The 25,492-nt window shown below is 41.5% G+C and overlaps 1 long non-coding RNA gene across 7 annotated transcripts in view; it reads right to left on the minus strand.

The window, feature by feature from the left end:
- LOC309514725 overlaps positions 1 to 25,492 on the minus strand; it is a 152,427-nt gene that overhangs the window by 46,788 nt on the left and 80,147 nt on the right. For all 7 annotated transcript variants that reach the window (XR_014212125.1, XR_014212126.1, XR_014212127.1 and 4 more), the window contains one exon: positions 10,766 to 10,840. This is a non-coding gene — a long non-coding RNA (uncharacterized lncRNA). The remainder of the gene's footprint in view (positions 1 to 10,765; positions 10,841 to 25,492) is intronic.

The raw sequence follows: 25,492 nt of genomic DNA on the forward strand, positions 1-25,492 counted from the left end.
CATTCCCAGCACCCACACAGTGTGACAGGCACCGGCAGCCGGTCCCATTGTTTGCCCTTGATGAGCATGTCATTAATGGAAATGGAAGAAAGTGAGGGCCACATCAGTATTCAAATAGCCTCCATTCTCTCTGCCATTCATCTTGCCTGGCTGGGATGGGCTGCTGCAGATTTCCTTCAGTGGCTCCACTTGCACATTTTTACAGATTTATCCCTTGCATGGGAGGGGAGAAACCCTGTGTGTGCAGTTCGGTCTGGTTGTCCCAGGCACCCCTCCACAGGCACCCTCAAACACTGAGAACAGATTTTCTGTACCTAAAAACAAAGTGGGAGCACGATCTCTTACTCTCCTCCACTGTTGTGAATTGTTATTGTTTAATTAGAGAATACTTGGTGGGCTATTCATTTGTCTAGGGCTGGCTGGTTTCTCTCCCTTGCCCTAGCCAAGATCCACAAGAACTTCAGGATTGCTTTCTGCAGCTGCATCTCCTTCCCCAGCAGCTCCCTCCCAAAAGCCTGCATCAACGCTGTCCTTCCGACATTGATGGATACAATAGGAATCAAGATGTGTTGATCAGGCTTGTTTTTAGTAACATATCCTTGAATACAGAAACTGCAGTTGCCCAGAGATCATATGGAGTATCTGGTTCTGAGGGTTTTAAGAGATATGAGGTAGGAGTTTTCTGCCTAACGCAGACTTGTGCACCTTGAAATGTCAGTGTACATACATGTGAGAATGTTTGGTTCGAATAGTTATTTACAAATGTTTAGATTGGATGCTACTGTGACATGAACCTGCCCCCAAACCCAACCTTTGATCTCTTTGAACATACACCCACACACATATCTATATCTATATCTTTATATCTATATATCTATATATCAGTACAGTGGTACCTTGGGTTAAGAACTTAATTCGTTCCGGAGGTCCGTTCTCAACCTGAAACTGTTCTTAACCTGAAGCACCACTTTAGCTAATGGGGCTTCCCACTGCTGCTGCGCCACCGGAGCATGATTTCTGTTCTTATCCTGAAGCAAAGTTCTTAACCCGAGATACTGTTTCTGGGTTAGTGGAGTCTGTAACCTGAAGCGCCTGTAACCCAAGGTACCACTGTAGTTGGGGGGCTCAAGTGGGGAAAGTGTGGAGGGCTCAAGTGGGGAGAGCTGCACCAAGGAACTATTTTTGGGCTTCCCATAGGCAGCTGGTTAGCCACTGCAATAACAGGTTACTGGGATATATGGGCCACCAGGGATCTACTTATGTTGTTAGTGGTTTTACTATTATTGTTAGCCACCCTAAAGGTACTGTGAGCAGGGGCAGATGAGTGGGATATAATTTTAAAATAAAATAACAAAGTATTAAAATATTGTTACATTATGTCCTCCTTTCAGTTTGGAAAAAATATATGCGTATTCAAGATGAGATCTTGAGAGAGTGGGGCTTCCCTTGAAAACTGTCTGCAAGTTTGCAGCTCGTGCAGAATGTGAATGCTGGAGTGCTGAACTACGTATCAAACTAGAGACAAAAATGCTAATTCTCCAGGATCTGCACTGGCTGTCTATATGCTACTATGCCCTATTCAAAAGCCTAACGCTGACATGGGAAATCTCTCAACTGCGGGAGCCTCAAATACTTAAAGGAGAACCTCTCCTTTTATCTGTCTGCCCAGACTTTGCAATCTGCAGGGGACACCCTTCTTGCCACCCTGCCAATGGGTATGACCAGCCAGGCACTGACTCAATATGGGATCTGCGGTGCTGCCACAAAGAAGGCCCTCTCTTTGGAGGTATGTCAATCAGTCTCATTACCGAGTCTTTCTTGTCAACTCAAGATGCACCTATTCACAAGGCCTTTTTGGGTAATATGGATATTGGGTGGCTGGGTCATCTGTATATTCATATTATTAGTTTAATGGTTAATGGTGCCCTCTATATATTGTTGGACTACAGCTCCCATCACCCCTGATGACAAGCCATGCTGGCTGAGGCAAATGGGAGTTGGAGTGGCTACCACTGTACGTTGGCTATCCCTGTATTAAAGGTTCTCAACTTTTCTTAACCTGATCCAGATTCTGCCCAGTACTCCAGAGCTCTGATTCTTGTTGTCTGCTGTGTGTGACTAGTCTAGTATTGGAAAGAATAAAAAGTAAAAAGAAAGAGGCAGAACTGTTGTGCTTATTTATGCAGCAAGCCTCACTGCCCTTATACAGTATTCTAAAAGGAGGGGAAGGAGGAGTTCTATTCACCCAGGTCTCCCATTTATTCATTCATACTGTTTAAGGCTTACTGTGCACAATCTTTCATTTCTCCATTAATTAATGGTGAAAATAGATATAGCCAGAAAAATGGCCAACGTAAGCAGTGCATTAATTTATTTTTAATAAATAGGGAATGCCTCATCAGGGGGAAATGCAAAAGCTTGAAGTATCTCTTCATGCTCTGGTTTCTATTCTTAATCTGCCCTACATGGTCGCTCGCTATTCTCCCTTTCTCTTTAAGGCTCCCACAATCAATTTATTATGACATTTAACAAAATATTGTAGATAAGGGCAGGGAGGAGGGAGTACTTTGGAGAAGGTATTCAGGTTGAACAGCCAGAAAGGAAAGGAAGGAGAAACAGTCAGGACAAACACCAGTCTAATTGATCTTGTTTATAACATAAAATTGGCTGGAGCCAAAGAGCAGGAAAAGGCACTCACCTCTCTATTCTAAGCATTTGTGGCCTACGCTAAATGGAAAGAGGTAAAATCAGCTCTCCTGAAGGCCCAGGGCATTACCGGAACATAGAAATAATTAGTTGCAGAGAAACAAAACTGCGTGAATTGTGTGAATTGTGAAGTGTTTTGCTGGGATTCCAGGAATGGCTGTTCTAATGAGGCCCCACACTTCACATTACGCCCCTGATTTCTAAAAGCAGGTCTTCCCCTATTAAACCCAAACAAAACAAACAAACCGCTTTTAATGTGGTATTTCATTTACATTCAGTGCTTTGTTCTCGAGCACCTAGGTTTCAATAAGTGCATGTAATGTTAGTAAACTGCAACAATTCAGGACCCCCCCCACAGCCCACATAAAGACACCAAAGAGGATAAAGAGAGGAATTGCAAGTTGCAAAGCAATTGTCCCAGTGGTTTTGAACCTAAACTAAATAAGCAGGATGTAGGAGATAATTTGCATTTGCAAGGTAGAATCAGTGAACAAGAACGGCTAAGTAGCCTTACTCCCTGTTTTCCTACATACATTTTCCCCCAACATTAATGGTACCTTTGCCAACAGGGTTTGTTTGAGGAGCATGCATTCAAATTTGGGTTTCTTTCCTATGGCAGCATCTGCCCTTCTCTCATTATGCAGCCTGCACCATTAGAAGTTATTCTAATTAACAATACACTACTTCCATTATCCTTGAAATGATTTCCCGTAATTTTAAAAATGAGTTTGTGACAACATTACATCAAATGTCGGGTGGATTCAACTTTTCTCTTCAAGAATCTGCTTTCAGCTTGATTTCAGACTTTAAAGAACACAAGGGCCCTGCTGGATCAGACCCAAAGCCCTTCACCATGGACTCCAGATACAGGAGGCATTTCAAGCTCAAAAAACAAAGACTATGATGCATCACCAGCAACAAGCTGCCCCTTTCCTGATTGCAAATCAGCTGTGTTATATTTAGGCTCTGTGAATTAGCTGTGTACTGTTGGATTCTACTTCTCAAAAGATCAATGAGGGTAGTTGTAATCCAGCAAAACCCAGAGGGCCACAGGTTAGCTATCCCTGCTTTAAGGATACCCCCCCACACACACCCCTTCCTTCTTTGCCCTTGGAGTAAGAGAAACCCTGGTGCACAACTGCATGAAGAGCTCTACGAGAGATCTGTATAAAACCTTATTAATAAACTCGTCAAGTTACCAACTTCTGAATTCCATAGTCAAGCTTCAACAGACAACATACTTCTTTTTCTAAAAAGACTGACATTTCAGAGGCAGTGCTGAGCTTCTGCAGCTGAAAGAGCCTGCAGGGCAAGTGGCACGTGCTTGTGTGAGAGAGTATGAGACCTGCCAAGTACAAAATATATTTCTATTAATGGAAATGTTTCTGCAATAGAGAGGTTATTATGAAAAAAAACTATAATCCTGTCAGTATCATGTATAAACATGTTTTCAATAATCAATGTATTGGTTCCAGTTCAGATTGAAATTACTGACACTGACGCCTACCTAGTGATGTGAGATGAGAATATTCTCTACAAACTGTAAATTCTGTGTCGTCTACACCAGTGTTTCCCAACCACTGTTCCGCGGCACACTAGTGTGCCGCGAGATGTTGCCTGGTGTGCCGTGAGATGTTGCCTGGAGGGAGGCGGGCGAGTCCGGCGGCGAGAGGCGGGGCGGCGGCGGCGAGGAGCCAAGCCGCGCTCTCCTCCCTGCCTCGCTTTGCTGCCTCCTCCCCCCCCACCCCCAAAGCTTGGAGGTTCCCCAGCAGGAAGGAGGGAACTTAATCCTCTCCAAGGGCTGCGGAAAACAGACATGCAAATGGGGGCTTGCCAGCTCTTCAAGCGCCGCCGGCTTTCTTCGGGAATTACCGCCCGCCGAGCCTGGTAACGCTGACAGGCCGAGCCGCGGGGCTTGGCAGCGCAGCCAGCAGAGTGTGGGAAAGGGCGGCCGCCACGCGCCGGGCAAGGCGAGACTCGACGGGGAGGACACCGGCAGCAGCACCCCCCCCCCAGAAACCCGCTCCGGGCAGGTAATTCACAGAGAGTGGACAGAAGGAAGCCTTAAAGGGCTTCAGCCTCCCAGAGTGACGGGGAATAATAATAATAATAATAATAATAATAATAATAATAATAATAATAATAATAATAATAATAAAATTGACAGGTAGTGTTTTTCTAGGTGAGGGGGTGGGGACTGTAATAACAAAAAAATCAGTTGTATATCAACCGCTGTTTTGCAATGAGGAATTGCAAATAAGGAAGATCAAAAGGAGAATGTTTTTTTGGGGGGGACTCTCTTCCTCTTCCTCCTCCTCTCGTTCTTGCTCCTCTTCCTGGCAAAAGGGCTGCTGAGACCCCTTCTCTCTTGGGTGCCGGTGGGTGCTGTGACGTTGACGCTGCTGTGGCAAGTGCCTTTACTTAGCAGAGTGCATTCCCCTTTACACAGGAGGGGAGGGGAAAAAATTGAAACTTACACTTTCGTGCGTCCCTCCCGGCGCGACGCTGCGCGCTGACGTCACGGGGCTGTAATGGTGGTGTGCCTCGAGATTTTTTTCATCAAACAAGTGTGCCTTTGCCCAAAAAAGGTTGGGAAACACTGGTCTACACAGCTGCTTTAAATGTACACACCTCATTAATCGAGAATATTCTCCAAAAGATTATTCTCGAGAATTTAACATCACTACTTTGACTAAATGAAGATGTACTCCCAAGTTCTATTCTGAGGGGGATATTTCAACAGCAGAAAGGATAATATGCTGCTTTTGAGAATCTCCTCAGTTTCAAAAGTGGTTTGCCAAACAGTATGAAGACAGTGGGAGAAAGAACTCAAGCCCCAAAAGCTCTGGACAGCCAGAGCTACTTAAAATGGCACTTTGTACCGTAGCCCTTTTTGTAGGTGGAACATACCCTGAGCAAGTCTTGATGCCACAGGAAAACAATTATCGAAGTACTCAGGAGTAGATCTAAATTGATATCAATCAGATTATTTTTCTCAACACAATATCTCTCCCCCCTTTTTTTTCTTTCTGCAGTGAGAGAATGAAAGACATGCAACTGTTTCCATGACAGAAATCACACTTTCATTCCTATTTGCCAGGGCCATGAATGAAATGAAGATTCTATTACTTGAAAGCAATGAAAATATGTATTATTTTCTTGCATCCATCATTTATGCCACAGAACAGATCCAGAGCAGAAACTCCTGTTTAAATCTCTATCTCTTCTGTCAAAACAGGCACATTTCGAATACAGGTATGCCTTTAATGTCATTGTGCACCACATAAAGTAGCATTTTCATTGACTTGAGGGAGTGCTAAGATTAATAGCTGCCAAAATCAGGATGCCATTATGATATTTTGTATTCTAATGGGAAAGGAAAGCAGTATTTGCTTTCTGTTCTAGAGCCGGAGTATAAAATGTGCAGGAAATAATCTAGTGCATTACTGTACTCTGAAATAAATTGAAGCCCTTACCAGACAATTAAAAACAATAATCTTGATTTTACTTTTAGTGCTATGCTATTACCAACCCTAAGATAATACCAGTGGTGTGAGACTTCAGAAAGTATCAAGTCATTGTGAAATGTAGCCTATTTTTTAAATCTATCAGATATAAACAACAAAAAATACTTAGCAACTGTATAACAATTCAAAGCATTTCACATACAATAGCTTGTAATTATTACAAGAGCCTTGTAAGCTAAATGCATGGTATTACCCCCATTTTGCAGATGAGAGCAGAAGTTAAGAAGATTGCCTAAGGCTACCAAGTGAATTCATGGTAGAGAAGAGATTCAAACTGGGAGCTTTCTGCTTTCCTGATCAGTCTTTTAGCCGCTATGAAGATTCATATTTAAGGAACACCAAAACTTACCATATTTTAAAAATGCATGTGGGGAATAAAATGAAAAGTTCACCAGAGCAGCCTCTCAGGATATAAAACATTTTAACATTTAAAAGGCTTTTAAAGTGGTGCTGTGGGATTTCCTTGCTCTCTCAAATGATATCAATAACAGCATCCAGAAAGGGACTCATGGCATGCACTATTGGAACAAGTGCACTTAATTGTGAGGAAGAAATTTCACATCGCCAACAGTAAAAATAAAAGGCCATTTTGACTGTGGGTATTCTGCTCTTTATGATGGGCAAACTGCAAATATAACAACTACTTTCCTGGTAAGGAACTATGGTCAGAGCAGCAGGCAGAATGGGACAGAAATTCCTGGGGGGGCGGCCCTAAAAATTGTGCACCCGGGGTTCCAGCAACCCTCTCCCCCGCTTCACTCCTGCATACAGATGTACTCCAAGCCCCCCCCCCAACTCATAATCTTTCACTCTATTCAGTTCATTAAAATACACATAATGCCTGTTGCTAAGCCAGCTGAGCCAAATGCTGCGCCGGCTGGAGTCCTCGAGTGGCGGGCCATGGTGGAAACAGTGGGGCTCTTGGGCCTACTGTCAGGGGCAAGGTGGATGTAGACACTGGTTAACCCAACCAGACACTTTGATGAGGTGCTCCACATCACCCTCCATAACCAGGAGGTCCATTCCCACTCAACAAAGTCCAAGACAAGCTTGCCCCTCCAGACACTAGCGAGGAAGGGGGTGCAGTGAGTGTGGCCTGCCCCGGGTGTCATCCTTGAGAGGAGTGACTGCTGCCCCGCCCCCCTGGGATGCTCGCCGCAGGCAGCGCCCCCCTGAGGTGCCAGAGCAGCGAGCTCCGCCTCTGCCTCCAGAGCGGCGATCCTGCTGATGTGTGCTTGAATTTCTCACTCTTCTTCTTCTTGGAGGCAATATAGGTGATATATAGATGTATTTGCTTTGTGGCGAGGAAATAAAGCAGTTCTGGTATGTTTCCGGGACTGTCATCTCTTGATTATTGAGCTGGCATTTAGGAATGCAACAGGCCATGTTTCTCAGTCCCCATATGCATCAAGCGTCTTCCATGTAAAAGACTGAGTCTTTTCCTCCTTTCCAGAATAACCTATAATTTACATCTCACTAGAGCTGAAAATTGGTGGCCCAACAACATCTGGAAGGTACCCTGCTGTACAGGTTCATTCTCCACCCATAAACACATTTTTAATACATATAGATTATTATAGGTATATCCTGTCTTTCTATGATTACAAACCAAACAGTGGAAACCTGTTCTACAGCTGAATTTTCCAGTTTTATTTGGACATCCAAGTCCTAGCTCTAGGGGCAGAGATTGAGATACAACAGAAAAATGATTAAAATGTATTAAGGCCTTTTAATGCTTAAAATTTGAACCCAATGAAAAGCAACTAGAAGCTGAACTAAACAGGCCTTTCACTGAAAATGTGGACTTTGGGGAGGGCATCTACCCTTTCTCCAACAAGGGATTCATAAGAGGATTCTGCATTCCCTTCACAGAGGCTTCCTGAGAAGGTAGCAGCATAAAAGCAGGGAAACTTCCTTCTCTTTGAGGAAAATAGGAAGGGGTCGTAAGGTAGTGGGGAGAGAGAAAGAGAGAGATCAGGAGGAGTAAGATGAACATATAACTTGATCCCTAGGGATTCTCTCTGCTTCCCTCTTCATTTCAACTCTATGTCCAAATGTTTAAAGCTTACAAAAGAATTTTGGCAAGGCAGCCAAAAGAAAATAGTAGGGCAGCAAAAAGAAAGTGTCCCTATGTGCCCCACTGCCCCTTACTTGATGTATGGATGGACTCTTCAAAGGAACCCTCTTAGTAAATCACAGCGGATAATAGGTTGCATGTATCCCATGATTCCATAACTGCAGCAGGCTTAGTGTTGAAACCATTGAAACTATGGTTGTGTACACATCACCGGTTTAAAACACAGGTCATTATTTTTCTAAATCTGGATTGATTGGTCCTATGTAGGCCCAGCCTTAATGTAAAATGTTAGCTTTTCTAATGCATTGTATGCCTAGCCTTGGCCATTGGGGGCAGCAAGAGAGGGGAGATAGAAACCAACTCAATGTTAATAGTAAAAACCTGCTTCTGACTAGAGTTGCTACGAGAAGAGATAAATATCCCTTTGTTGGCATGCAGAACAGCTGTGATTTAGCCCATCTCCTCACCCAACAAGCAAGCAAATGATCTATTTTGAATTAATTGCTCCAAGATAGTGTGCTAGTCTGCAAAACATATCCTGGTTCCTGCCAGCTTAACATATCAGGGTGGAGATTCAGAACGCTATTATTGCAGCAGAATATTATTTAGGTTTTATGACAAGGAGTTAGGGTCAAGATGAAAACTTTTCAGATTTACATTTTTATCCTGCACTGACCTTTTAGCTCCATTCCTTAATTGAGCAAGGCATGCTAAAGAAAGTGATTATTATGAGGCGGCCACATCCCCAGGGTGTTATGAGGTACCAGGCACAGTTAAACTATCTCAAGACAACCATGTTCTCTAGAGTTGCTTTATTGCTATTATAAAAAATCTTTATATGGTGAAAAAATTGTATTTTTATGCTGGAAGAAGATGAAGATGACAGTTTAGACTTTGAACAGTAGTTTCCGTTTGAGCTTTGTGCCCACAGAGATTGTAAAACATCTAAGATTGGGGCGGCCACTTGATTGGCTTCTTAGGATTCTAAAGGGGTAGATTAATCTCTGTGAAATTCATAGTTGGAACATTCTGCCATTAACTGGCACTTTCCAGTTATCAAGGTACTTTATGAAACTGAAAAAGTCCTATTACAGCTGCTAAATAGGCAACTTTGGGGGTGTGGTTCTCATGAAACCATCACTTCTCTAGGGTAGCTAATCTTGACTGTCCTTTGTGCTAGTTAAAGACACAATGGCAGGCTCCTTGTCAAATAACCTTATGCCATGTTGAATCATATTCCTAAAAAGGATTGTAGTTTGTATGGTGCTGGCACCTAGAACTCTGGTTGTGTTTGGAAAGACTTCAACACCTTCCGAGTATTTGATCAACGACATTGCAACATGTTGCTAATGGTACCTCCATCTGAATTCTCCACCTCCACATTTACCTAATATTTTGAAAACCTATTTCCATGATTCCAATCTGGTGCTGTGAAGCACCAGTCAGGAGCTTTGACACTTCCTATAGAGCTGTTCTGAAAGATGTATCTATCAATAGCTTTTGGCTGTACACAATGCCCAAAATTTGCATCTGAATAACTTAAAACAAAGAGAGTTCCAGGGTATCTTTAATATATACATGATGCTTTTTTACATATACACATATACTGTCCCTTAGCTGAATTACACTTGTGGGCCTCCAGAATCCGGTCCAATGGTTGGAGTGATGCAAGTCCAACAACATCTGGAGGGCCACAGGTTCCCCATCCCTGGTATAATCAGGCATTTGTTTTCAACTTCAGTCTACATGATCAGTGCATGCCTTTGACAACAACTATGACCCCAAGATGGGCTTTCCCCACCATGTCTGCCACACCACAGACTGCAGCAGAGAGTATTAGAGAAAAGTGAATGCATTTCCTTTTTACTAAACTTCTAGCTAATACTACACAATGTTTGCATAGCCTCTGTCTAGTTAATTCTTCCCCTAAGAACAGAGCCATTTTGTTTGTTTCTCTTTCTCCCAACTTGTTGAGACAAGATCTCTGCTATTTTCTCTGTCTCATCTGCACTCATCCTGTAAATAATTCCTGCATGAATAAAACCTTTGAACTCAAGAAACTGTCAGTGATTCTTCCAATCTAATTCACCCTAGCTGCAAGGTCTGCTAACAATGAGTGCTTTCAGTTGAATTATATCTCAGCGTTTCCCACCCATACTAATGAGGGTGGTTGACTGTATGCACTTGCATTGTGGGTTGTTGCTCCCTTCTCTTAAATTCCTTATCCTTCCTAACTTCTGAAAAACTAAGGCCCACTGTAGGCACATATGCAGGCATTTTTTACCCATGTGCTCAGCCTATTCTTATTTCTGAGATATAGCAGACTTGCATAAAACAAGTACCTGGACCCACAAACAACCCACTGAGGAGTGCCTTGCCAACAAAAGTAGGGGTGCAATGATAGACGGTACCCAGCAAAACAACACTACGCACGTTTTTTTAAAAAGTCACCTACCTATACAATCCAGTCCAGTACATCCAAAGTTGGGTAACATGCAATTTTATGTTGTTGTTTTCCTTACCGCATTATCTGCAGATGGAGAAAATCCAAATTAAAAACAGGAACAGTCCAGGCTACCACTTGCAAGAAAACAGCATCATGTGGATGACACATAAAATACATGCACACACTAGATAAATCAAATTCACTTTAAACTGCTGTATGTACAGTACCTCAGTCCCTCCTGTTAGTAAATGTTGTCTCTGGGAAGTATAAGGCCTGCTTCTGCATAACTGGATACTATCTACATTGGTATAATTCTGCTTAGCTGCACTTTATGCAACTTTTGCTTTTTATGCCATGTGTGTACTGATCAGCTAACTGTCCAGTCAGATGTGTTTTAAGGCTAAAAAAAAATCATATACTACACTTCATATATTTATATTCCATGATTCAGTCTTCTATTTAATTACTTGCCTGGTTGCCCCAGATGACATGCAGGCAAGCACAGAAACCGAGCATGCTTGCAGACAAGGGACTCATTCCTCCTTTGCCAGTCTACTTGTAAAAGGCAATTGTTAGAAGGAAGGAAGGAAGGAAGGAAGGAAGGAAGGAAGGAAGGAAGGCTATTAACTTTTCTAGTCTAATATACAAGGCTGTCTTATTTATTCCTGAGTAGTCAGATTATCTATACTCTGCAGCACTATTGGAAAATGGTGATGAGTTTTAGTAGCTGAAGGCTACTCAGTATACAAGACTAAGGTGCAAATGCAAGATAATCTTAAATTCTCTACTTGCCAAGAGACAACAAAAGCTAACTAGAGTACTCTTAATATTCCTATCCAACTGATGACTTACTTTCATATGAATCCAACTACAAATATCAGACCTGAATAATTATACATTTAAAAGCAAAGAAAGAGTCAGGGTGTTTTTAATATATTAGCCTGACACAATCATCTTGGTTGAAATGTATTTGGTAGCTTGTTCCCTACCATGCACAGTGGTACCTCAGGTTACAGACACTTCGGGTTACAGATGCTTCAGGTTACAGACTCCACTAACCCAGAAATAGTACCTCGGGTTAAGAACTTTGCTTCAGGATGAGAACAGAAATCATGCGGCGGGAGGCCCCATTAGTTAAAGTGGTACCTCAGGTTAAGAACAGTTTCAGGTTGAGAATGGACCACTGGAACGAATTAAGTTCATAACCCGGTTACCACTGTATTCATTTCTTCTGGCGGTTACATAGCCATTTTCAGATGTCCCTTGATCCTGCTACATCCTCCCCCCACCCCCGGGAAGCTGGGCTCAGGAGTCCTATCCATGATGGGACAGAATATTATACTGTGGTTTGTGCACTAGCATCCTTAATATTTCCTTCCTTTCAGAAGCAAATAGAGCGTACCCTTATCTGAATGCTAATTTCCTAGTTAAAACCCTCCCTTGCTGACAAGGGACTGAAAGAGTTTTAAATCACAGATGTAGAGTATCAAATGCAATAATGCTCTTGCAATAGTGCATTGAAGCCTCAATTAATTAACCCTTGGGCTAAGTAGGCAGGTACACGGTGGTGGCCACAGGCGGTGGATGGATGAGATTTAAATGTGTATCTCATTTCCCCAGCACGGAACATGCCGTTTGGTTCAGAAAGGAGTCATTTTGCACACTCGCCTCATTTACTCTCAGTTTTAATCCCTTTAATTCCACCTGAGATCCAGGCAAGAAAGGAAGAGGAAAGCGAGGTGTAAAGGCTGCCGAGCTGGCCTTTGTTTACATACTTTTTCCCTGGGGGACCCCCCACAACAGAGCCGTGGCTTCTGGCCTTTTCATTGGGCTGCAGGGCTTCAAAGCAGTTATCATATGGAAATAGTTAAACAGAGATTAGAGGGGGGAGCACTTCACAGCAATCCACCCTTTTAGCTAAGGTTGCAGAAGGAACTGAAGGGCTCGGTAGCCACAAGGGAGAGTGGAGGGGTTAGGTTGCAAAAGACCTGAACCTTGGGCTAGGGAGACCACAGCTGTTGCGTACCTTTCGTTTTCCTCTCACAAAACATTGATATTTCACCACGCAACAATAATATCCAGAAGTTATAGAAGCATCTCATATATAGTCTAAAATCACCTAATTTTAACAACAAGACAGTTAATAGGACCAGAATTTAATAATTGCAAGATGATGTGATATGAGCACTGGTGTTCACATGTGTGTTCCCTTTTTCTATGTGTTGGAGAATGCTTTGTGTATGTAGTGGGAGGAAATTTCCATGTGCCACACATTCATCACCTGCACAGGTTTCCTGCACCTGTGGGCTTTAAACCAAATGAATAGTTTTTATATATGTGTTGGTTCAAGGGAAAAAATGGTATATAAAAAGGAGAATTCCTAGATGCCAAGATCCAAGTGTGGGCCATGTACTCTTTGGTAAGAGAAAACCAGCAGAGATTTAAAGTCTCAAAATATGCAGCAGAGTAAAGCGTGGAAATATAGGTGACTCTTTAAGGTGAGTTCAAAAGTTTCCCTCTTCCTCTTAAGTTGGAAAATGGTCACACATTTGGTTTACTTACAAACTCTCCAAAGGTCAGATTCATGTGCTTTTCCATACCACAATCAGAAAAAGTGCACAGGCAGTAAAACATGGCTTAGTTACAAGGTGATGAACGTTCCTAGAGTATTGGTGTTCACATATCTGAACACTCATGAGGTTTACTGGTTGACCTTGGACCAATCACTCTCTGAAACTATCCATCCTAAAAAAAGGGTCATGTACCAGGCCAGACCTGTACTTTAATCCGCCAAATTTACAGCTCTAGTAAATACAGCTCCACCACTCCTATTGTCTTAAGGGACTGCAATCCCCCCCCCACACACACACACTGTTTTGGAGGAACGTTAATATATTTTTCATTGTTATGGTCTGTGTGCTATGGAAAGTGAGTATGTAGTTCTCTAGGCTTGGTACCGCCTAGTCCAGCATGGCTGTACTGGAGCTGATAGGAGTTGTAGTCCAAAGTATCTGGGAGGCACCAGATTGGGGAAGGCTGGCCTAGTCCATTATAGGAGACAGTCGGCAGTTAGGTATTCTATGAAACTGAAAAGAGAGTCACATCTAAAACCAGTTTTGCTCCATTTGGTAGAGTGCAAACCAAAACAGCTAAGAAGGAACATTTTGGAGTATTTGACCAGACACTACTTTAGACTTTCGGAAGCCTCAATTAAATCTAGAATAGCTTGTTCTTGCTTTTTGCACCCAAATTTATAAATAAATTTATTATTATCAATTTTACTATGTCCTCAGATTTTTCTTCTCCAAACAAAATTAATATTGAGAAGAAAGAATATCTGAGACATTTGAAATAATTACTTTTTAATATGTATCATTGAATTGTGGCTACTTTCCTTTGGGGAAAGAGTTGCTTTTCAAATATAATCTGGGTAGAATTATCAATAGGAAGGAATGGCTGGCTCAAATTATTGGCATGGTGGGAAGATCAAACTTCCAGCCGGATGTTCTTTTCCAACAACAGCCTGATCTTCACCAGGTGCCTCCTTCTAATAAAGGCAAATTAACAGGGTTTAAAACTGGCTTTAAATAGTCAAAACTAGAATTCTGCTAGGAGAAACGTGCTAAGAATTATTCAAACCAATTATTTCTCATAAGGAAAGCAGTTAAGAATATTACAATATGCTGAGGAATACTTGGAAGAACAATGAGGTCCAAAATAGGTCAGCCCCAACTAACATGGTTGTGCTGGTTGGAGTGGATGGGAGCTGAAGTACAAATAGGTCACATTTACCACTGCAAATGGTTTTTATTTTTGAAACTATTCATTTATACTAGTATTACCTTGCTACTAGACTCACTTTCCAGGATCTGCATTAATAAGCAGATCTTCAGTTCTGGGATAGCAAAACTCAAAACTGTTCTTTGCAGACATTACTAAATAATAATTGATCTACAGTAAAAAAATATGTGTTTAGAGATTTTCCTGAACTTAAGATGGACATAAAGGAACACACAATTAGCAAAATGTGTATGCTTCTGGCTTTGTAGAGTGCAGCCTGGTTGAAGAAGCTTCATTTTCATACTCTAAGGGAAGTTCATACTTTATCAGAAGCCAGGAGTCTGACCCCACAACACTGCTGGTAATGTTTGAAGAAAGTTGATCCTTAGGAGCCAGTGGCACTACTCAAGTTGCAGTTTCTTTTAGCTAAAACTATGGAATTTGCTCCCCAAGATGTAATGATGGCCACAAATGTGAAGAGGTTTAAAAGAGGATTAGAGAAAATAAGGAAGGATAAGGCTATCAGCAGCTGCTAGCCAGGGTGGCTGTATTTTGCCCACCATTGCTGGGGGTTGAATGCCTCTCAATACCAATTGCTGAGAATCAAAAGTGTGGATAGTGATACCACACCAAGTCCTGCTTGCGGGCCTTTGGACTGATCCGGCTGGGTGGTTCTTATGCTCTCATCCCTGCCCATGTAGGGCTGGCATTTTTCAAACATCCTTGTGAATAGTGTTGAGCTGCCATGCTGTAGAAAATTAAGAGTTTTCTCCACCGCATGAATCTTCTTTGGATAAAGATATTTTGTGACAGCAGAAGGAAATACAAGGAATTGCAGGGATGCGGCAAAGAAGTGGAACCCATGCTTTGCACATGGTTCCTCAGCAGGGTCTCAAGCCAGGGAGGTGTAAAAGGTTCTAGTCTAAAACCCTGGATAGCTGTGGGCAGTAAAATAAATAAATGCATACAAACTGCTGGGCTAGATGAGGAATACAGATTCTCTTCTCTATATCAAAATACCTAAGGAAGTCTAAACATGAACTCAGATATGGAATTAACTCACATCTGCAATTGTAATTATGTCTACTCAGAAGTAAGTTCAACTGAATTCAGTGGGGCATCCTTTCGACAAGTAGGATTAGGATCTCAGGCTGTGCCTCTATCCATTTTTTTGTAATTTTTTAAGTTTTATTTAGAACATCTGTTCCTCTTCAGAGCACTGAAGCTCAAGTCGCAGCTTCTGGTGACGTCTACACTGATTCCCAGATGTTTTCAGGATAGATGGTGAGACGCAGCTATGTCATCCCCAACTCAGAATTCATCTGGAGCAATCTCATAATGTAGACAAACCTTCTCTTCTACTCCTCCACCCACCCACCCCGCCTCTAAAGCATCTAAATCTTGGGGGGAAATCATCTCTCACATTCCACTTGCCGGAAGCTGCCCCCTTGTGCCAAAAAAAAGCCAATGTCACTGGAGTGAAATGAACAAAAGGAGGGGTAAGAAGGATTGAAAGATTATGTGAGCATGGAAAGGGGGATGTTGTTTATTTCTCACTTGATTCTGGTTCTGCTGGTGGCTGGTTGCCCTCCCCCGCCACCGCCTTCGGCATGGCCTGCACTCCACCGTGTAACTCTCCAGCTCATTTCTCTCCACGCGATTTACCATCTGTGAGCTCGTCTTTAACCTAATAAAAATCATCTAGCTTTTGACTAACAAGAAAAGGAAACAGTGTTCATTGTGGGGTTTGGGGAAAATGGCTTCACTAATCTGCAGGATGAGAATGGAGTGATTTATAGGCGGATTTAACTGGAGGCTATGATTAGGGGGCTGGTAGTAAGTGCATTAGATGTCTAAGTGTGGCAATAGAGTAAATAGGCGTTTTATTTATCGCAGTGCCAGGGGCCTCTTAGCGGAAGAGCGCTTCTCCAAATTGAAATATAGCAGAGTTTACACTCCTGATTAGGGCTTCAAGTGCACAGCCCAAGGCTATCAGCGAGCAGAATCAACGCTCGCTGACACCTAATTGTCACTGGATTAATGTGCAAACAGGGACGGCAAAACAGCCACAACAAATAACCTGGTGTCAGAACTGTTGGTGGCACTGTCCACTAAATGACTGGGGGCCAAATTGAAGTTTATATCTCAAAATCCACTGAGATCAATGCATCAGCCAAGCTGGAAATATGGCACCGGTGTGTGTTTGCTAGAGATTTGCATATTGCACACACTTGGTGGATCTAGAGAGACTGCTATGTGGCTCTCTTAGGACTGTAATTTTTTTGAAGTTCTATAGGGTTTTTAGAAGTTGATTTTAACTGTCTTATTTTAATAAACTGATTGATATCTCTCAAGGTAGTATTTTCATTAATATAATTATTTTTTTCCTTAACTAAACAACATGGGTAAATATGTCTTATTGGAGAAATCTACACACACACAGAGAGAGAGAGCGAGAGAGAGAGAGCGCTCAGTATGAATGAGTGCATTGTATGCATTTGTGTACATAATGCAGATGCTTATGTATACATATTAAAAAGTAATGTTATACCATGCTATCTCTATCTCTCTCCTTGAGTAGACAGATCTACAATCTTATGCAAATAAGAGCCCTTAACTGTCTGCAAATGCATAACATAAATAAACGTCTATCACTGCTAGTATATGTATAGTAATGTTTGTGTAAACTTATATTTAGGATATCATTCGATTTATTTTTCTGCTTTACGCTTCACAATTCAGGCTATTAAGATAGATTTATGTGGGGGGAACGCCTTTTACTCTAGGATCTTGTAACTTCCCATTGCTCCTTGCTATTAAATTTTATCACCCTGTTTGTGAATCCAATCATTCCAACAAGTACATATTCAATCTGGGGCACCACCTGTCTGGTTTTGGACCACAGCAAGCCATTTGGGCAGCTGAGTTCTGGCCTTCCTATTTTAGAAACAGATTTGTTGTTCGCTTGCTCCAAGATACTTCTGAACATTCCTAGGCAAGAAGAGGAGGAACAGGGTGGATTACAAGAATATATTTCCAACCCCCCATTTTCTGTTAACTTGAAGAAACTAGTGTGCATCTCTCGGAACAAACAGAATTATAATAACATGTTCTAAAGCAAATGAAGGAATAGGTTACCAGCCAAGGAGCACATACATTCCATCATTTGTCTTTTATAATTAGCCATTTAGGAAGAAAAAGTCACAAATATATGATTTACATCTCTTAATGTATTTCTAAAGTTCTTAAGTTTTATTGAGCATGAAAGTTGGTCTTTCCCTGTGGTAAGAACTCAGGAAACTATAGAGCTGGCTAGTAGCTCAATGGTGCAAAGTCTTATGATTTACTCTTGACATTTGCAATTTTTTGCAGTAAAATACTACTTTTCTTTATTTCAGGCCTTTTAGTTGAAAACCTCGTAATTCCCTTTAAGCTCCATTTGATTGTCAATTGTACAACTCTCTCCAAATCTTCAGGCTTATGGCTTTTCATACATATATGATTACTTTTCTATTGCAATATCACCTTAGAACAGATTCTTCTTCTTTCACAAGCATTTCTGAATCTGAGCTTCTGTGAATTTTGCAGCGCCAGTGTTTGAGCATGACAAAATTATTTTTTTACAAAGTTAAAATAACCACGTAAATTAGCCAGCTTCTTCCTTCAGAACTGTAGAGCCAGGAGTGGGGAGAGAATTTGCACGTTCATCATAGTAAAAACATCTGAATAATTCAGAATATAGGTAGTTATTTGGGTGGTGCTGTGGGTTAAACCACAGAGCCTAGGGCTTGCCGATCAGAAAGTTAGAGGTTCGAATCCCCGCAACAGGGTGAGCTCTCGTTGCTCGGTCCCCGCTCCTGCCAACCTAGCAGTTCGAAAGCACGTCAAAGTGCAAGTAGATAAATAGGTACCGCTCCGGCGGGAAGGTAAACGGCGTTTCCATGCACTGCTCTGGTTCACCAGAAGCGGCTTAGTCATACTGGCCACATGACCCAGAAGCTGTACGCCAGCTCCCTCGGCCAGTAAAGCAACCCCAGCGTCATCCGTGACTGGACCTATCGGTCAGGGGTCTCTTTACCTTTAAATTTAGGATTTTAAAGCCTATTGTAAAAGTAGCCAGAGCCTAAGACAGCAAGGCAGGGAACCAGCATGCCATACTAACCAGGTGAAAACAGAACAGGAGAGACTCCTTTTCATAACTACAGGAAGGTAACTGTATGTTTCCTAATATCTCATGGGAACCAGAAAAATGTAGACCCTACAACCTCGTCCCTGTATACCTGAATAATAATAATAATAATAATAATTTTTATTTATACCTCGCCCTCCCCAGCCAAGGCTGGGCTCAGAGCGGCTGAAGGAGCATCTCCACTCCTATCATTCAGCCCGGACACTGGGGTCTAGTTCCAAGAGCCTTCTGGCAGTTCCCTCACTGCAAAAAGTGAAATTACATGGAATCAGGGAAAGGGTCTTCTCGGTAGTGGTGCCACCTGTGGAACGCTCTCCCATCTGATGTCAAGGAGCTAAACAACTTTCTGAAGACATCTGAATACAGCCCTGTATCAGGAAGTTTTTAAATGTTTTGCTGTGTTTTTATTATGTTGAAAGCCACCGAGAGTGACTTCGGCAACCCAATCAGATGGGCAGGGTATAAATAGTATAATAATAATAATAATAATAATAATAATAATAATAATAATAATAGAAGATAATAACACATAGCACTTACATAGAACCCATCCTAAGTCCTTAAGGGAGAATCCATATGTTCCCTGTGCCTAAGGGCTGTAGGGTGATATGGACCTTCTCACGGGCAGAGGCACTCCTGGCAGTGCTCCAAGGTCAGTAGAGACAGAAATAGGATGTTCCCAGGGCATGTTGAGGAAGGGATTTAGGAAAAGCTGTTACATCCGATCTAAAGCCCCCACCCCGTTATCCAAAAAAGGCCCAAGAAAGGGCAAAAAGGGTACACTGACCCTCAAGGTGGTGTACTTTTCTTCTTCCTTCCTATGAGTATCAATTGGGAGGGTCTTAAAAGCAAAGTGGGGGAAGGAGTAAACAGAAAATATACCTCCCCTACACACAAACACACTAAGGTAAGTGGCAGTTTCTCCCCCATGAAATCAACCACCACTGTGAGATTGATGCTTCACATACATGCATAATTATTATAACTTCTCTATAACATAGTCCAATAATTATCATCATATTAAAAATCAGGCTTCTGACATGGGACAGATAATCACTTACTTAAGACTACCTTGTTTGAGTTAATGGCTGGGATTTGAACTATGGATCGTGTAACTCACAGCTCATGCTCTTAACCAATGCTCTGTGCTTGATCTTCAGAAACATATATAAACAAGCTGCTCTGAGATTAATGCAAATCTGGTTCTGGATTTATTTATTTTTAAGATTGGACAACCTGCAATCCAGCACAATGCCACTAATGAACATTTCTAGCGATCTTATTACCTGAAGACTGGCAAGTAGCTTTCATGAAGAGCAACCAAATAGTTAGCTATATGAGTGATTATGGGTCAATTTTTGCTCAAAGCAAAGGTGGCTGCTAAAGTTCCAACACATCTGTTTGGTCTCTAATTCATTTGCTGCCAGAAAATCGGAGAACGTGGTATGCAATAGGGAAGTCCCAGGTTCATTTTACTAACAATATGCTTGATGAATCCAATGTATTTTTAATCCAAGTGTAAAACTCTAAGGACAGCCAAGGTGCTGACTAGAGCATGAAAATCTAAATGAATATTCTGCCAGAATGACAGTACTTAAACAACCAAAGTCTCACCCCAGGCGATAAGCCTTCTGCAAAATTCATAATCTATATATAGTTATTGTAAAAATTGTGATTTCATGGAGAAAGTAATTCACAAATCATAATTAGTGCAGTTCCCTGTAGATGACCAAATGCTAAATGTATCTCTACATTTTTGTGATTTAAAAACAAAGCTTTATAATTTGGTAATGTATTACCACAGATGTACATTACAATGATCACATTTTTCAATATATCAAGGAATGAATTCTTCCTTCATTGACATTATTTTAGAATCAGCCTAGCCACTAAAGACTCAGAGCAGAAAGCGGGGCAAAACTAAACTTGTGGCTTTTGGAATTCTCAGGCAAGACGTCAGTATTTTAGACTACAACCAGTCGCCAATGCTGGCTTGGTGGTGCTCATCTGACCTCTCTCTGGGCACATTGCTGCTGCTTATCAGAAAATGGGGGGAAGGGCAAGATGTCTACACACCCATCTACTTTTCAGTAAGCAGTAGCAATGCAACCAACCAGAGGTCAAGTGAATGTCACCTCCCCAACTACATTGTTTGTTACCATTGCCATCATTTTTTTAAAATTTATATACTGTAATTCCAGAATCATGCTGTTTTTCATCAATATTCTTTGATCATGTCTTTGTCATACCTATCTAAGGGTTACTCCAGTGAAGATGAAGCACATAACAGGCTGGCTTCCACCCCTATACCCCGCAGCAATCTGAGCCCCACAAAAGCCTTAGGGCTGATGGACTCTCTGGCTTACCAGGGGATGCAGTGGAATGGGGAAATCGCTAGAACTTGGCAGGGCTTCCTTGCACAAGGAGAAGTGCTTTTTTTGGTTCATGCAAAGCATCCCTGGATCCAAGCCCACAGCTGGAATACTGGAATAAAAAACTGTCACCATTCACTGTAAAGTTCAGACACATTACATGCTTTATATTGGTACCACATTTTCTAGTTTCTCTATGTTGCAGCTTGCATATTATGTATACGCAGGAGGGGAGGCACAGAGGAAGCTAAAAGTGCCCCATATCCCTCCCCCCCTCATGTTTGAAATTGTGGCTCTTCGCCCTCAATGGAAAGATATGGAAGATTTACATGGAGTAGCAAGGTTTGGGCTCTTGAGTAGGTTTCAGGTGGTGAAGATGATCCTCTACCTCTGTTTTAATAACCAAAGTATGTGAGAATATAGCACACTGGCATGCCAAATTAGATAGATAGATAGATAGATAGATAGATAGATAGATAGATAGATAGATAGATAGATATAAATTTACACAAACCTTTCCCCTTTCTGAGAATCTGGGGGCAGCAGCTGGCAGGCTCCTTGGCATAAGTTAATATTGCTAAACACAATGCACATTATACTAGGTGACTTTCATCTGTGATATGCAACTTTAATTTGAGTTTTCTGGATAAAGTCTCACATATGTTTTATAAACATTCATGCCATAAAGCAGAGATGGAGAGTCTGTGACCCTCCAGACTACAGTTAAACTACAGTTCCAATGACCCCTGACCATTGGTCATGCTGGCTGGGGCTGATAGTCACAATTCCCCATCCCTGCCCTAAAAAAATAGTAATAGCAGAGGGAAATTTTTAATCTAATATGTATTCTGGGAGGCCTAGACTACATTCTGCAAAACCTCTACTTTTCAGGAGACTCACAGACTTCAGAGATATGATCCTGAAGAGATTTATAGAGCTAATACCTCACACAAATTGCTTCAACTTTTTGACTCAAAGAAATTTTTTCACTATAAGCCATTACCAATATGAAGGTATGCTGCCGTTTCAGAACACCAATGAAATTATGTGCCTTCTGCTAATGTTGATGTAGAATGGATGGAGATGTCTCCCTGTCACCTTCTCTTTCTCCCCCTGCCCTAATTTAAACGGAAATGTGTGGTCAGATATTCCTTGAAGTTCTTCAGGTTCATTAACAAGGTCAAAATCAATGTTATCTTACTATTTTGGAATCATTTTTGGCAGAACAATGAAAAGAAACCATAGTAGAAGTAGACTTAATATAATCATTTTCTTTTCATTGTTCTTTATGGGAAAATAATTTGGCCCGAAATTTAGTGGTCCCATCAGGGAAGTGATATCTTTAAAAAGGTGGTCTGAAGGACAGGTTTTACTGTACTTTAATAGGCTTATAGATTAATATAAATCTTAATATTCATAATCTTTAACATCCTTTTCCTCAATATCCAGTCCATCTATACATCTATTTATAATGTATGTTTCAAACACAAGTTAGATTTTATTTTATTGAACTTATTGATAGCGCTACAGGGACAACCACTTGACCCAGTTTCTCCCTCAAAAAAAAAAAAAGAATTCAAATTTAAAAGCTGGGTTTTCCTTGAAAATAATGTAATATTTGCACCTAATATGTGCTTGCAGTTTTGAAGTATTCAATCACTTGGGCTGAACTGTGGCCTTAACAAAAGCACAACTAATGAGATACGTTGTTAGTTACGAAGGGGCATTATTAAGCAAAGTAAAATGTAATGTTAACTGGCCTAATTTGGTTCCATTTCTGTATCAAAAGTGGATAAAGAGCTTATTTGCGTGATTTTTGAGATCTTATGCAAAAGTGGGTTAGTATTTTATGTCAGCCTAGTTCAAATAGCTTAATTTGGCATCATAAAACTAATGCTGTAGCCTCCATAGCTAGAGGTCCAGACTGATGGTTATACTGGTAAATATAACAAACTCATATAATTAGTCAATATGGACCCATTCAAACTATGTTAAAAATGTGGGGCATGATCCACTTGCACCAGGGACACAGTCTTGGAAAGTCCATTAAAAGGCTTACCCAACCTATATTCCCTTGCCCTCCCATGAACATGCATAATTTCTGTTGAGGGAAGGCTGGATGTCAATATGGGAAATGCATACGTATCTCACTCCTCTTATTGCACTGCAACGGACACATGCCCATGAATTGGGAGGGGGACAGGGAAATAGGGCTTCTTTGAGGCATGCTGGAATCCTCCATGCACAAGTGCAGCACCCATAAGTGAATGAAGGGATACATAGACAACTACTTTGAAACAAGCACCTCAAAGAGGTGATATGATATGGAATCATCAGGCTTCCAGAACTGATTGTGCTAGTTCTTGAATTAGTTCAGACAATGATTTTGACACTTGGGTGATATGCAGAGCCATAGGCGCCGACTCCATGGGGCTTGAGGGGGCTCGAGCCCCCTCAAAAAATTTTTTGGGGGGGCTCAGCCCCCCCAATAATCTCGGGCGGGCGCCCTTCCAGCAGAGCGCCGCCGCCGTCCCCTGCCTCCTCCTCACCTGCTCCTTCGCCAGCCAGCCAGCTGCGCGCCCTAATCGGAGGCACTGCCGGAAATCCCGCGAGAACAGGGGAATCCCGACTGGCCACACCTCCCAGCCAGCCAATCGGCTGGCTGGGGGGGCGTGGCTTGCCCTATTTAGGGCCGGAGCCACTTTATTTGCATATTCATGAGCTTATTTATTATTCATGAGCTTTCCCGGGCCCCCCCAATATTTTTTCTAAGTCCGCGTCCCTGTGCAGAGCTCAGCATGCTCAGGGATCGCTATTTGGGCATTCCTGTGTTTCAAGTGTACATGAGGTTGCGTCCAGATTTTACTAGCAACATATCCTGAAATGACCACTTGACCTAGGTAATCATATATATCAGGTGGGGTGGGGGAGGGGGGTAATGCCTTCATAAGTGTATGGAAACAAGATTAGGTTAGTCGTCTTGTATCAAGGCATCTAAGTGGTTCTAATTGTTCAAATTGGCCCTTAGACACCTGAACTCTAAAACTTGGTTTATCCAAATTCTACCTCATTTCTCCAATCATAAATTAAGTTCACCTCACTTCCGCATGTGAAAGCTCTTACAATTCATACACATTTTCATGCAAATTTCTCCCAATATATGTTTTTAATGCAATTTTGCATAACTCACATTTTTGCATGAAATTTCCCAATATGATAATCCTCGTATGTAATTTCCAGTAATATAAACATCCTTGTTCACACTTTCCCTTAAAATACATTTTATATGCATATTTTGGGTGAGAGAAGAACAAATTTTGGAGGATAGCTGCCTTTTGGTTCATGTATTAGTTTGGAATGTGCAAGGTAGTTGGATTTTAATTTAAATGCAAGATGAAAAAAGTTCTCTCCCATTCTTATTGGAAAAAAATGTAAAGAAAGACTTGTATTATTCTGTATCAAAAATAGCATTTATTGTCCTCAATCCATTTACATGCATGGGTGGGAAGGGATGGAGAACAATGGATTCTGCTACCACTCTCCTCTCTAACAAGTGATCAGTATTATCACCAGTGATCTGACTGGTTGGCTCCAATGTGGATGGGGCTTTTGAGCCTGGAGCATGCAGCAACCAATCAGCATCCATATGGGTAAATGTGCATATATAGTACTAGGCAATTATGTTCTATAACTATTTTATGTTCTATTTTTATAGTATATAGAGAGGCTTTGGCATTAGGACACTAAAACACACACGGAATAGCTAGGTTGGCAATTATTTTCTGATAAATGCTAATGTAAACCCATTGATGGCTGACATGGTATAACTGAGAATGGGTTTTGGAAGAGGCAACCTATTATAAGAGTTTTTCTTCTCCTTTCTTAGCTGTTAAGACACAGTTGATTAACGCCTTGGCCTTAAGCGTGTGGAGCTTTTAATATAGTGATTTCTCTTCCTTTAAATATGTGTTGAGGAGGAAAAAAACTCCTGTGTATAATTTTTTATAACACACAGATGAGAAAGTGTATGATCCAGTAAGGTGTGATATTCCAAATCAGATATGGTGTCTGATCTTTTTCTGTCTCTCCCCACCCCCACCTCCCTCTGCTGAATGAAATAAAAATGAAGAGGCCTTTCTGAATGCTGAGAACCATTTGCAGAACTTCGAATTGGAGCTGGCCATCTGGAATAATGGACCGTGTTGGCTGCCTTCCACTAGAGGGAATTATTCAAAGTCATAACAGGCAGTGGTCACTGGGGAACAGGCCTAGGGAAAGCTAGTCATTCTTTCATATTTGTATGGGGTATTAGTGAAGATTTATTAAAACACTTGTCTTGTTCCGAATTGACAGTTGTGGTTATTAATATCGTTAGTTTTATTTGAAGAAGAGTCT

This window comes from Podarcis vaucheri (genome assembly GCF_965113315.1).
Source record: "Podarcis vaucheri genome assembly, chromosome: 11".
Classification (NCBI taxonomy): domain Eukaryota; kingdom Metazoa; phylum Chordata; class Lepidosauria; order Squamata; family Lacertidae; genus Podarcis; species Podarcis vaucheri.